This window comes from Anthonomus grandis, chromosome 1, assembly GCF_022605725.1.
Source record: "Anthonomus grandis grandis chromosome 1, icAntGran1.3, whole genome shotgun sequence".
Classification (NCBI taxonomy): Eukaryota; Metazoa; Arthropoda; class Insecta; order Coleoptera; family Curculionidae; genus Anthonomus; species Anthonomus grandis.
Genome location: NC_065546.1, coordinates 9,627,450 through 9,639,489, shown reverse-complemented (window position 1 = coordinate 9,639,489; position 12,040 = coordinate 9,627,450). Strand labels below are relative to the sequence as shown.

The 12,040-nt window shown below is 32.7% G+C and overlaps 1 protein-coding gene across 1 annotated transcript in view; it reads right to left on the bottom strand.

Moving 5' to 3' along the window:
* The window catches only part of LOC126744524 (tyrosine-protein phosphatase Lar), a 1,889,525-nt gene that overhangs the window by 1,711,575 nt on the left and 165,910 nt on the right, over positions 1-12,040 (bottom strand). The window contains exon 2 of the mRNA XM_050451972.1: positions 2,764-2,811. The gene's annotated coding sequence lies outside the window, so the exon portion shown is untranslated. The remainder of the gene's footprint in view (positions 1-2,763; positions 2,812-12,040) is intronic.

Sequence of the window (12,040 nt, the reverse complement as noted above, 5' to 3'; positions counted from 1 at the left end):
GTTAATTTTAAACAATTGTTGTTATGGTATTATGTACAAAAAGTAAAAATAAATGCAGCAGATCCTATTTAGGTAATTAATGTTTTTTTATAAATTTTAACGCGTCTAAATTTAAATTTTAACGCGCATTTCCGGACATGGGTTCCTATACTCAAATGGAATTTTCTCTTGCACTGAACAACCCCCAGAAGTTTGATTCCATAGTTCTGAAACACCCTGTATGTAAATGTATATACATGTACAAGTATCTGACAGCATCAGAATAATATATGCAAATTGTATTGTATTATAAAATGTAAGGACGTACACCATTAGAGTTAAGAGCAGATGTACATAACTTTCGCATTAATAATACTCACAACTCTCATGTATTGATAGACCAAGATCCACACGCTACAGATAAAACTAGTTTTCAGCACAAGTTAACGGTAAGCTTGTAGTGTGGTAAGGTAAAATAAGGATGTAAAGTTACGATATCTATTGGGTGTCAAGTCAAATTACTTCGTACAATCCAATTGCTTTGATAAAAGTTAGTAATTATGACGGCTTTAGTGATGGGATGATTCGTTCTAGAACTTGATAGCCACCAAGATATGGCCTAGTTTTCTGTAATGTTTTCGCATGCAGTTACTAGGTATTCTGTGGTTTCTTCTTCTTTCCCGCAGAATTTGCATTCATTTGTTTGTTTTAGTTTGAATTTGAAAGGTGACAGTACACCGTTAAAAGACTAGTGAAAATATGTAGTTTAGTTTTAGTTAAACTTACTAGAGCTCTGGATATTTTTGGGTCGATAGTTCGAAGAAACATTTTAGATTGTCTTAAGCCCTGATGATCACCCCAAAGGCGTCTTCTGAGTTGTTTTTTAAATTTTGAAAGCTGATATAGGTAAGACCTCTTGCCTATGTCCCAGAAAGGTTCCAGTCTCAGAAGCTAAGAGCCGGAACCCTTTTTTGGTATGTTTCCCCAGCGATTCTAAGTATTTGGTATCCATCGCAGTATTTTCCTTGCCAGGTTTCTACAGATCATAATGAACTTAGTTTCTTTATTTACTATAACATCTAGATGTTTATTTCAACTAATTTTGCTATCCAGAAATATTTTACTTCACTTGATGTATGTACAAATTGTCAGCCCAACAAGATTTCCCTGGTGGCTTGCATTTTTCTTCTACGAGTGACTGGTACAATGGTAGTTTTTGCCAAATTGATGCTCAGCCTTACTGATGTACACCGTCTTTCTGTAATACTTATGCTTCTTTATATGCCCTTGTACCTGCCTTTGACTATCATGACGATGCCAGCAGTATACCGTATGTGCAGGTCATTCCATCGTCTTTCAAAATTTGAAATAGTTTATCATATACTAGACTCCATAGTAAGAGTGAGATTAACTCCCCCTGGGTGCCACAAGTAGTTCTGATGATTGTGGTCTATTTACCCACAGTTGTCTCGCTGGGCATATGGCAAGCATTTGACAATTGTTTTGTTCAAATTTTTCTTCTTTAGTGCATTTTTGACTCCTACATGTGATGCAATATCAAATGCTCCAGACACATCTAGAAAAGTGCAGATGGATATTTTTTTTTCATTTTAGGCTTTTCTGGATTGGTTGGAACTTTCCAGTAGTGTGATATGATCAATAGTTATTAAATTGGCTCACACATTTTAAAATATCGTCTCACAGACATAAATAAAATCATGTTAATGTTTATAGCAAATTTGTTTGTTTGTAATTACTATATATTTTGAAAAGAAATGAGAATCACATATGAACATAATTATTTTCACGTGTACAATACTCGCTTGGAAATTGGTGTGTTCGTCCCGCCTCACCCTGTATATTAAGTAAGTTATCCTAAGTAAATAATGCTGTAATTCTAATTTTATAAATGTTTAATTTGCTCCACAAAATTATCAATTATAAGCATACGTTTAATTTTTAACGTTAATAAGAACATAATATAGATATTTGAGTGATGTAACAACTTTTTCTCTACAGCATATTCCAAGATTTTCTATAAAGCAGGCAAATTACTAATAGGTCTTACCTCTCCGAAATAGCCTACTAATATCAAGAAAAAAATTACATGTACAAATAACATATACAACTTCGAAGCTTCAGGAAAAACCGACTTTTTAACTAAAAAATTAATGAAAGAGTTATATGTTTAAAAAAAGGACAACACATCTAAATAAAATAAATGGTTCATCAGCCCCAATTGCTTGAGTTTTAAATGAAAAAAATATTTTCAAATTTCGGAAAAAAGATCGGAAATTAGGTAAATCACTTACAATAAAATAATTCTCAGATGTGCCGGTACTGTATAACTTCGAACTTTAATGTTATATATTGGTCGGTGATTTAAATTTTTAAATACTTTTCTTTATATAATTTCCAAAAAAAATGTATGGAAGAGGCGTGACACAAATTTGATAAATTTTAGAGCCTAGTTAAACAATTAACTAAACCCCCGCCGGAGCTTAATACCACTTCATCATTTTAAACTGCATCTCTCTAAACGGCGTTTGTAATATACACAACATCCAAAACAGAAAAGAGAGAGAGACAGAAAAAAACAAGAGCAGCTTACGTTTTCCCATGGCGGTGGGAGCTTACGAAAGCCCGTGTATGCAAAACTTTTAATTTGCATAAATTTGAGCATATTCACGAAATAAATTTTGCAACGCGGCTTGAAACTGAGGCGCAGCACGAGAATATCGCTCGCCTTCTGGATAAGTTTGCCCAATTAACTGTAATACTCACCGATTTGTAGTGCAAATTTACGATGGGTGTTCCATTACTGCATTGAGCCTGCAACAGAAAATACATTTCTTTAACAGTGTGGTAATTCGCCGATTAGTTGTTTATTCGGCCCGTGTTTTGGGGGCTAAGCGATCGTTTTGCTTTGGTTTGAGTGGTTAATTTGGTATTCGTTGGAGTTTAGTGAAGATAAATTGAATTGAGGTGAAAATGTTAGTTTGGTTATATAGCCTTTCAATTATAAATAAATATTTCAGGGTGTTTTATACTTTTTTGGATATTTTCTGTTTATTTTGTGAAACTGTTTAGCCTGTAATAGTTCAAGTCTTAATTAAATTTAATACAAATCTAGGAGTAATTAAAATAAATAATTTCTATATTTATTAGGAGGTTGCTCAAAACAGGATATTAGAAAAAAATCACGATACCGGTTCTTTTATTGAAACAATGACAGTGTTAATCCCTAAAAACAACATTTGTCTAAATGTAGTAAGTGGAGATTCTTATTAATTTTGTTATTAAAATAGTGCCAAATGCCAGTTCAAAAAAGCAAGGTTAAGGTTGTTTTTTGTTAGTTACAAATTTCTTGGATTACGGTTGAAAATTAAATAAGGGTGAGAATTTTTTATGATTGTGTAGGTCTTTGGCTGCATTTTAAAGTGATGTAAGTGAATTTTACGCAATTTTTTTGTCGTGAAAATTCAGAAAAAACTTTTAATATGTGCAATTGGGTAAAATTGCTGAATCGATAATTTTAACCAATATACTGTTATTGAAAAGAAGTTAATTTACAAATGCTATACAGCTTATATTTTATCTATTTAAATTTATTATGTCCGAAGATAATGGTCATTTTTAGGCTTTAGATTTTAGATGATTACGTGATTTTTTTAAATTATTTTATTTACTCGACCTGGTATGCAAAACTAAATACCTACTCATTTTTTAAAAATACTACTTTTTCTACGTTATTATCAATATAATAATTAATAACCATAATTAACCATAAAAAAACAGTCAATGAGAAAGTTCAAGTTAAAAGAGTAGATATCAATAAAATAGTTAGTCAGTATCTTGTTTTAGGCAAATCTCCCCTACATATTTAAATCATGACTAAAATTTGTCTAATCTTATATCCATCCCGTTCATATTAATTAACATAAATTTTCATTGTCTTTTTCCTCCTTATCTAGTTTATATAACCCGCCTTTGCAGAAATTACAGTTTTTCCACTCTCGACGACCTTTTTGTTCGCTTTTAATTAAACTTACTTAAAGTTAGTTAAACTTTTTGGGGAGCTTATACTACGGAACGGTCTGGCAGGGCACAATTAATTTTTCAACTGGGTATCTCTGACATAAATGCTAGAGGTAGAAATGGAGAAAAGTATTTTTTAATTGTGTTTGTATACCGCTCATTTACGAATAATTTCGCTGCCTGGTTTGTGTTTTAAATATTTAAGTGGTCTTTAGTTTATTTAATTTTTTCAACCAAAAATAAATTAAACAGATAAGACATCGATTTTATTTCAAATTATAAAAAAAGATAAATCAATTACGGAACTCTTGAATAATTTAGTATTTTTGCGACCGTAGCCTGAAAAATTCTTAAGCCAGTTTTACGAGTTTCCTTCTAGTTGGAGAAAAATGTACTTTTAAGAACTTATCTTTAATTAGTACGAAGCTATTTCGTAAATGCATTTTAAGAAATTATTTTTTTTTAATTGATTTAAGGTAGAAAAGGTGAAGCAAAATTTGATTTAATTACCTAAAAAAAATTCAAAAAGTCATAAAAAATGCTTAAAATATTGAAAGGCTAGAATTAGCATCGTCGTGGAACTATGAGCAGTTTGTTTGTTTGCAACATCTCTGATGCAATGATGTCAAATGCTTGTGTAGAAAAGGAAGAAAACACACTTTATATTATCATAAAAATTTGTCACTTATTTTGACAGGCGCAAAATAATACTATTCCTCTTTAATAAAAATGAAGCATTTTCTTTTCATAAAATATGAAAAGATACTTTACAGGGTGTTTCAGAACTATGGGATCAAACTTTTGGGGGTTGTTCAGTGCAACAGAAGAATCCATTTGAGTATAGGAACCCATGTCCAGAAATGCGTTACTACGCCACTACAATTTATAAAAAACATTAATTACCTAAATAGGATCTGCTGCATTTATTTTTACCTTTTGTACATGATACCATAACAACAATTGTTTAAAATCAACGCTTATCAATGTCAATTCTCAATGTCATGCTTAAAAATTTTATAGCTTACAATTTTTAAACATTTATTGCTAATGGAAAACTTTACCAATCAAGAATTGGCGGATATGCATTTGGCATACGGAGCAGCAAACTGCAATGCACGAGCAGCATCGCGGTTGTATCATGAACGTTATCCCGAACGACAGCATCCTGGATACAAAAAGTTTATTGCGGTTCATCGGCGGCTCGCTGAGACAGGCATGTTTAAGACCAAGACGCATGATACTGGTGTTGCTCGAACCGTAAGAACGGTCGAATTTGAAGAAGAGGTGCTTCAGCGAGTTGCCGATTAACCATCAAACAGCAAACGTGACGTCGCAAAGAATATGAATACGAGTAACGCTTCTGTCTGGGGACTACACGAGCAACAACTCCATTCTTACCACTTCCAGAAAGTTCAAGGTATGATTGCAGCCGATTATTATCCTAGAGTTCAATTTTGTCGATGGCTTCTGGATCACATAAATGCACAACCAAATTTTTTACGATATGTTTTGTGGACCGATGAAGCCTCTTTCACAAGAGACGGTATTTTTAACAGTAGGAATAGCCATGTTTGGGACGAAGAAAATCCTTATGCAATTTTTCCGAGAAAACATCAGAATCGTTGGTCTGTCAACGTATGGGCAGGCATTGTTGATGATTATTTAATTGGGCCATACCTTCTACCGGAACGGTTAACAGGACCTATTAATCTGCGTTTTTTGGAGGAAGTTCTCCCACAACTCCTTAAAAATGTTCTACTAAACGTTAGACAGCAAATGTGATTTCAGCATGATGGAGCGTCGGCTCACTTTGCTGTACAAGTACGCGAGTATTTGGCGCAGCGGTTTGGGCACCGTTGGATTGCCAGAGGTGGAGCAATTTCTTGGTCTCCTAGCACACCCGATTTATATAACGTCGATCGTTTTTTTCTTGTGGAGACATGTAAAGTCTTTAGTCTACAAAACTCCAGTAGAATCAGAGCTAGACTTAATTGGACGAATAACAGCAGCATTTGAAATTATTCAAAACGAGGATCAAATTTTTAGTGTAGTCCGCCAAAATCATGTGCGGCATTTAAATCGGTGTATTGAGGTTGGAGGAAGACATTTTGAATAATTGTTGTGATGGTACCACATACAAAAGGTAAAAATAAATGCATCAGACCCTATTTAGGTAATTAATATTTTTTCTAAATTCGTCTAATTCATCTTAGGGCCGTAGTGGCGTAGTGACACATTTCCAGACATGGGTTCATATTCTCAAATGGATTCTACTGTTGTACTGAACAACCTCTAGAAGTTTGATCCCATAGTTCTGAAACACCCTGTATGAAGAAGTCAACATTCAAACTTAAATGAATGTAGATAACGTCCCTATATTAGAGAAAAAAGCGACAACATCGCAACATCGCTCGATCGCATTGTTGATTCTATGGACATAACTAATCCTTACCAGTTACGTCGTCAAAAGATATTTACATGAAAAACATTTATTATCAATAGATTATGCTTTAAATTATAAACAATATTACCATGTTATGATGTTATGACAGTATCTGTATTTACTTGTGACAAGATCGGCTTAAATCGCCTTTTTTCCCATGGTGCGGCATAAACAGCACAAGTTTTTACTATCGTAGCAGTTCACAAAAATACTCAAATACGTCTTATTTTAACCAAAAACTAAAGAAAAAACAGAACTTCACAAATGCCGAATGTAAATAAAAAGCCGTTTGTCAACATGAGATTTTGCAAGATGACATAAGCTTTTGCCTGCGGTGTTGCCATTTCAAATTTTTTACAGGCGGTTTTAGGAATAAGAATGATATTAATTTTTTTTTGCTTTGAAGATGTTATTTTTGCGCTTAGAATAATACCCATATATCTACTTTTTATTTTTAATCTGAAATCTAACATCAATAAGTTAAATTCACATTATTATATATGGTAATTATCGCTGAAATTTTCCTCTTTTGGAAATGCGTGTAAACTTGACTACAGAGAGATGAATATCTTTGTAAACAAAACAGTAAACACCTTCGTTGCCCCTGTACATATGTTCAACTCAAACAAAGTTTTTGTTTACTAATTCAAGCCTTTCAATGTTCTAAAAAAAAATTTATAAAATTAGAGTTTAATTTAGTCTTAATTGAAAATTTAATAATATATAGAATGACTTAGTATTTGATGGAAATGTATGACTATACCCCATAACCAAGGATAATAAGAACATTCTTAACTTACAATAAGTTATGTTAGTTATGAGTGTTCCGTTAGTTAGTTTATTGGGCTTTCCTAAATAAGGTAATAAGTTTTACGGGAATTTACCTTAATTTTTGTTGTCTTTTTTAAGCGTGTTTTTTTTTTTTCGATTTGAACAAATTTGTAATTTGAAAGCCTTAAATTATTCAGCCAAGATGTTTTTCACTTTTTTTATCATACTATTTTTATCAGATACATGAGTGGAAAAATGTAGAGCAACATTTAATAAGTTGTAACTGTTAATTCTTATCTCGTTTTACCAACAGACACAAAAAAGAATACTTCAGAGTGGAAAAAAGTAAAGTAACATTTTTGAAATATTTCTCAAATCATGCAAAATATTTTACTTAGTGTTAGTTTAAACTGATAAGTTGACGATTATCAGTTGACGATGATTCATATACATAGCGATTTATCTGTTAAGAAAAAGTTAGGGAGACGTAGAAAAACCACTCCATATGCCGATAAACAAATTATCAAAATTGCTAAAAATGAGCCTTTTCTGGGATCCAATAAGATAAAGCACCGCATATCCGAAGAGCTTGCAGTAAACGTGACTTCGAGGACAGTGAGAAATAGACTATTAGAGGCCAAGTTATTTGCCAGAAGACCTGCCAAAAAACCGCTGCTGTCAAAAAAAATAGACGTTCCCGTTTAAGTTTTGCCAAAATGCATCTACATTATACAGAGCATGATTGGAAAAAGGTAATCTGGAGCGATGAATTCAAGTTTTGTTTGTTCAAAAGTGATGGAATTGTGTATGTTAGACGCCCTGTCAATGAAAGACTCAATTCCAAGTATACCTGTCCAACAGTGAAACATGGTGGAGGAGCAGTAATGGTTTGGGGATGCTTTTCGGGCTATGGTATGGGCCCCCTGTATAAAATAGAAGGTATAATGGACCGGTTTCAATATAAGGACATATTAGAGAGCCAAATGATTCCATATGCTGATGATACTATGCCTTTAAGACATTTATTTTAACAGGACAACGATCCCAAGCATTCTTCTCGGTTGGAAAAGCTTGGTTCAGAAAGGAAAGGAAAACATTAATGTAATCGAATGGCCTTCACAATCCCCTGATCTCAATCCAATTGAGAATCTGTGGGACATTTTAGATTCCAAAATCAGAGGAAAGTCTTATAAAAATCAGCAAGAATTGTTTAAAGCATTGAAGGAAGCATGGGTGAATATGGATCCAGGGATTATTTCTAAGTTAATAAGATCTATGCCAAAACGTTGTAAAGATGTAATTAAGAATAACGGGTACTTTACAAAATATTAACTTATGTTTTTTTTTAATTTATTAGAAATGAAATAAAAACGAATATTAAAAAATGTTGCTCTACTTTTTTCCACCTAAAAAATAATTTTTTAATACAAAAATACTAAGGACAAGGAAACATGTTTTTTTTTTCTTAATATTAAATTGCTTGTGTAATAATTAATTACTGGAATTAATTTTACTTCTGGTTTACATTCACTGCTTGAAAAAATAAAGTATTTTCAAATGTTGCTCTACTTTTTTCCACTACTGTATATTAATCTATTTATACAGAATTTATCTTATAGCACGCTGCTCTACTTTTTTACTTTCTCCCTCAAGTGAAACCAATATCAATCTAAATGTAAAGACGAATAAAATGGAATCGAATAGAACACGAAAAGTCACCCTAACACAATATTGAAACAAGCAACTTGTCCGACTCATAACTTGAGGGAAATTTATATTTAACTTGGAAAAGCCTTATTTATTTTATTTCTCTCTATAGAATTTTAGCTTTAAAAAAGTTTTACTGAAATTAAACTTTACATTTATATTTATCTTTATATATATAGGGTGTTGTAAGACTATATCATGGACGGATTGACCTACTAACTTGTAATACCCTGTAGAATGCTACTCTCCGCTTTAAATAAAATTCTAATTTTTTAATTTATTCTTCCAAGTTCTCACCTTAATTCCATCAAATCATAATAATAATGGAAACATAAAAGGCGGATACATTTATTCCATTACACTCCAAGTACGCTATTATTTCTTTTCCATTATACCAAGAGGCACTCGAGAAATAATTTCAGTCTTTGTATCGTAACTTCTTGTCTGAGAGAGGTTTGTGTGCCTTGAAAACGGGATTCCGTATCGCCTCGCGCTCTTATCTTATTTTATATAACTTTCGTTTGTATTAACTTTCTGAGGGTTATGGCATTTAATCTTTAGTTATTTTTAAAGACAGTTGACTTTTGTTTTTCTTTTCACTATGGCTAACTTCTAGAAAAGTTGAAGTGATCTTTGATATTCAAAATAACTTCTTATACATATCGTAATTACTTATTTTTCTTGCAAAATGAATTAAAAGCATTATTAAAGAAAATTTGTCTAAACGTCAGAATGAAAATGTACTATCTGCATAATTGAGCTTCCGCACATTTTGCTCGTCAGGTCAAGGATTATTCGGATATTTGGAGTTTCCACACACAAAAAAATCCTATTCTATATTTATAACTAAAGCCACTCTTGAAAAAATTATCTTGAAATAACTGTAATTATGTTTAAATCTAATGTAACAACATTGAGATAAGAACACCTTAATCTTATTTTCAAATGTATGCTGGTTTTAAAATTTAAAGTAAACTTGCTTAAGTTAGCTTGGTCTTGAGCTATATTTAACATAAGGGAAAATATTGCAGTTAAATTAACTATAAGTTCCTGTTAATATAATTACATATAATGTTCTCACAAATATATTTTCAGTGCCTTCACACAAATATGTATTTTTCTTAAATCAAGAATTAAATTTTTTCAAGCGGGAATAATTTACCTTTCTTGAAATGCACAACAGATTAATTCAATTATATCTTCATTCTCTGCAAGATGCCAAATTATTTCACCCGATAATTGCTATCCTTGGATCCAGTTAAAGGTACCATGGAAACATCACGTGGTAAGACTTGCTTCGAACTTCGACCAATAGCAGAAGCGAGTAAATTTCATTTAGGCTCGATCCGATAGCTTCTTATTTTCCTTTTCAAATTGTTTAATGATTTGCCTTAAACGTAGTTTGTGTTTTGTGAGTTCCACGAGTGTTATTTAATCCCATCAATGCAATTGATCCTTCAAGGTATGTGATAAAAATGAACCCAGTTTTGATTTCTCCGATTTCATTATTCTGGTTCTCTGTTCAAAGTGCTAAGTGCCGTTTCACATGAGGCGTACAACGTGCCTACGTCCTACGCTGAAATTAGGGCGTAGAGCTCGACTTTCTTTTCACATGGGGATAGTGAAGCAGTATCAAAATGGACGAGCAACTATGTACCTCGGGCGTTGTTGCCGTGGCAGCATATTGTTTAATTCAGAGAAAAATAGCAAGAAAAAGACGATTTTGGGTACATCCTATTGTCAGCCAAGGTTACTAAAAGGTGCATAATCGGAGTTGGAGTTGAGGGATCATCTAAGGAAATTTTTTAATTACTTTCGGATGAGTACTACGACCTTCGACAAATTAAATGTAAAACTAGAATTCAAGTTGATCCATAAAAATGTAGTTAGGCTATCTATATCGGCGACCGAACGACTGTGTGTAGCTCTCAGGTAAGTTAATAATGTATATTACTGATAGTTATTGAATATTATTTATTGCGATACATAATATTACATTTTTAACTACATAATGGCAACTATGTGTAGGCAGGAATGTTCATATACTGGTTAGGTGGTTGACTTGAAGTAGATGTATTTGATTGTGGCGACGATATAATGTCGTATGCCCCAGGGGAAATCGTTGGTATTGAAGTAAATCCACTTGATGCAGATGACGTAAATTGTTGACAATAATAAATATTGTTTGGAGGATAGGGTTCCTGTGTAATTATTGCTGCAGGTTGTACTAGGATTTCTTTTTTTTTAAATTTTAATTAATAAATTCAATACTTCAAGTTGGAATTGCAGCTTTTGATCCTGATTGAAGTTCCGAAGAGTCGGTAATAATGAGTCCAAAAATGATTTGTCTTCATCACCTATGTCTTTCTTCTAATGCATTTCTTTTTGGAGCCCTTTTTCTCTTAAAAAGTGGTTTCACTCGTTTAGCTTGGACTTTCCCATCATCGATTCCTTTATCAGAATGGTCACCATCTTCTTGGTTACTGTTTTGGTCATCTGATTGTGGAGTTTCAGGTCCCATGTGAAATAAAATCGTTTAAAACTACCTGTTGAGTGTCAGAGATTTCTCCAAGAAGTTCAAATTCTCATAATATGTATATTTGACACATTTTTTTGCTGCTGATCCGCTTTTCAAAGTTTTTCCTTTAGCACGACAACGAGTGAAGGCATCTCCTACGGTTTTAAAACGTTTTTGTAGCTTAACAACTAAAAAAAATGAAATCCATGAATTTTTCTTTTTTATTTCAGAATTTGGCAACTGGCAACACATTCACAGTTTTACATTATACATATCGACTGGGCATTTTAACTATCAGTACTGTTGTGGAAGAAGTTTGTATCGTTATTTGGACTTTGCTCAAGGATGAATGTATGGGAATACCAAGTACTAAAAAATAGGAAAACATTTCCATGGAATTTGAAGAGCGTGCAAATTTTCCCAATTGTATTGGGGCCGTCGACGGCAAACACATCAGATTATTAAGCCGACAAAAAGTGGCTCTCTCTTCTTCAATTATAAGTATTTCTTCTCAGTCCTTTTATTAGCCGTTTGTGATGCGAATTATTGCTTTACTTATGTCGATGTTGGAGCATATGGAAAGT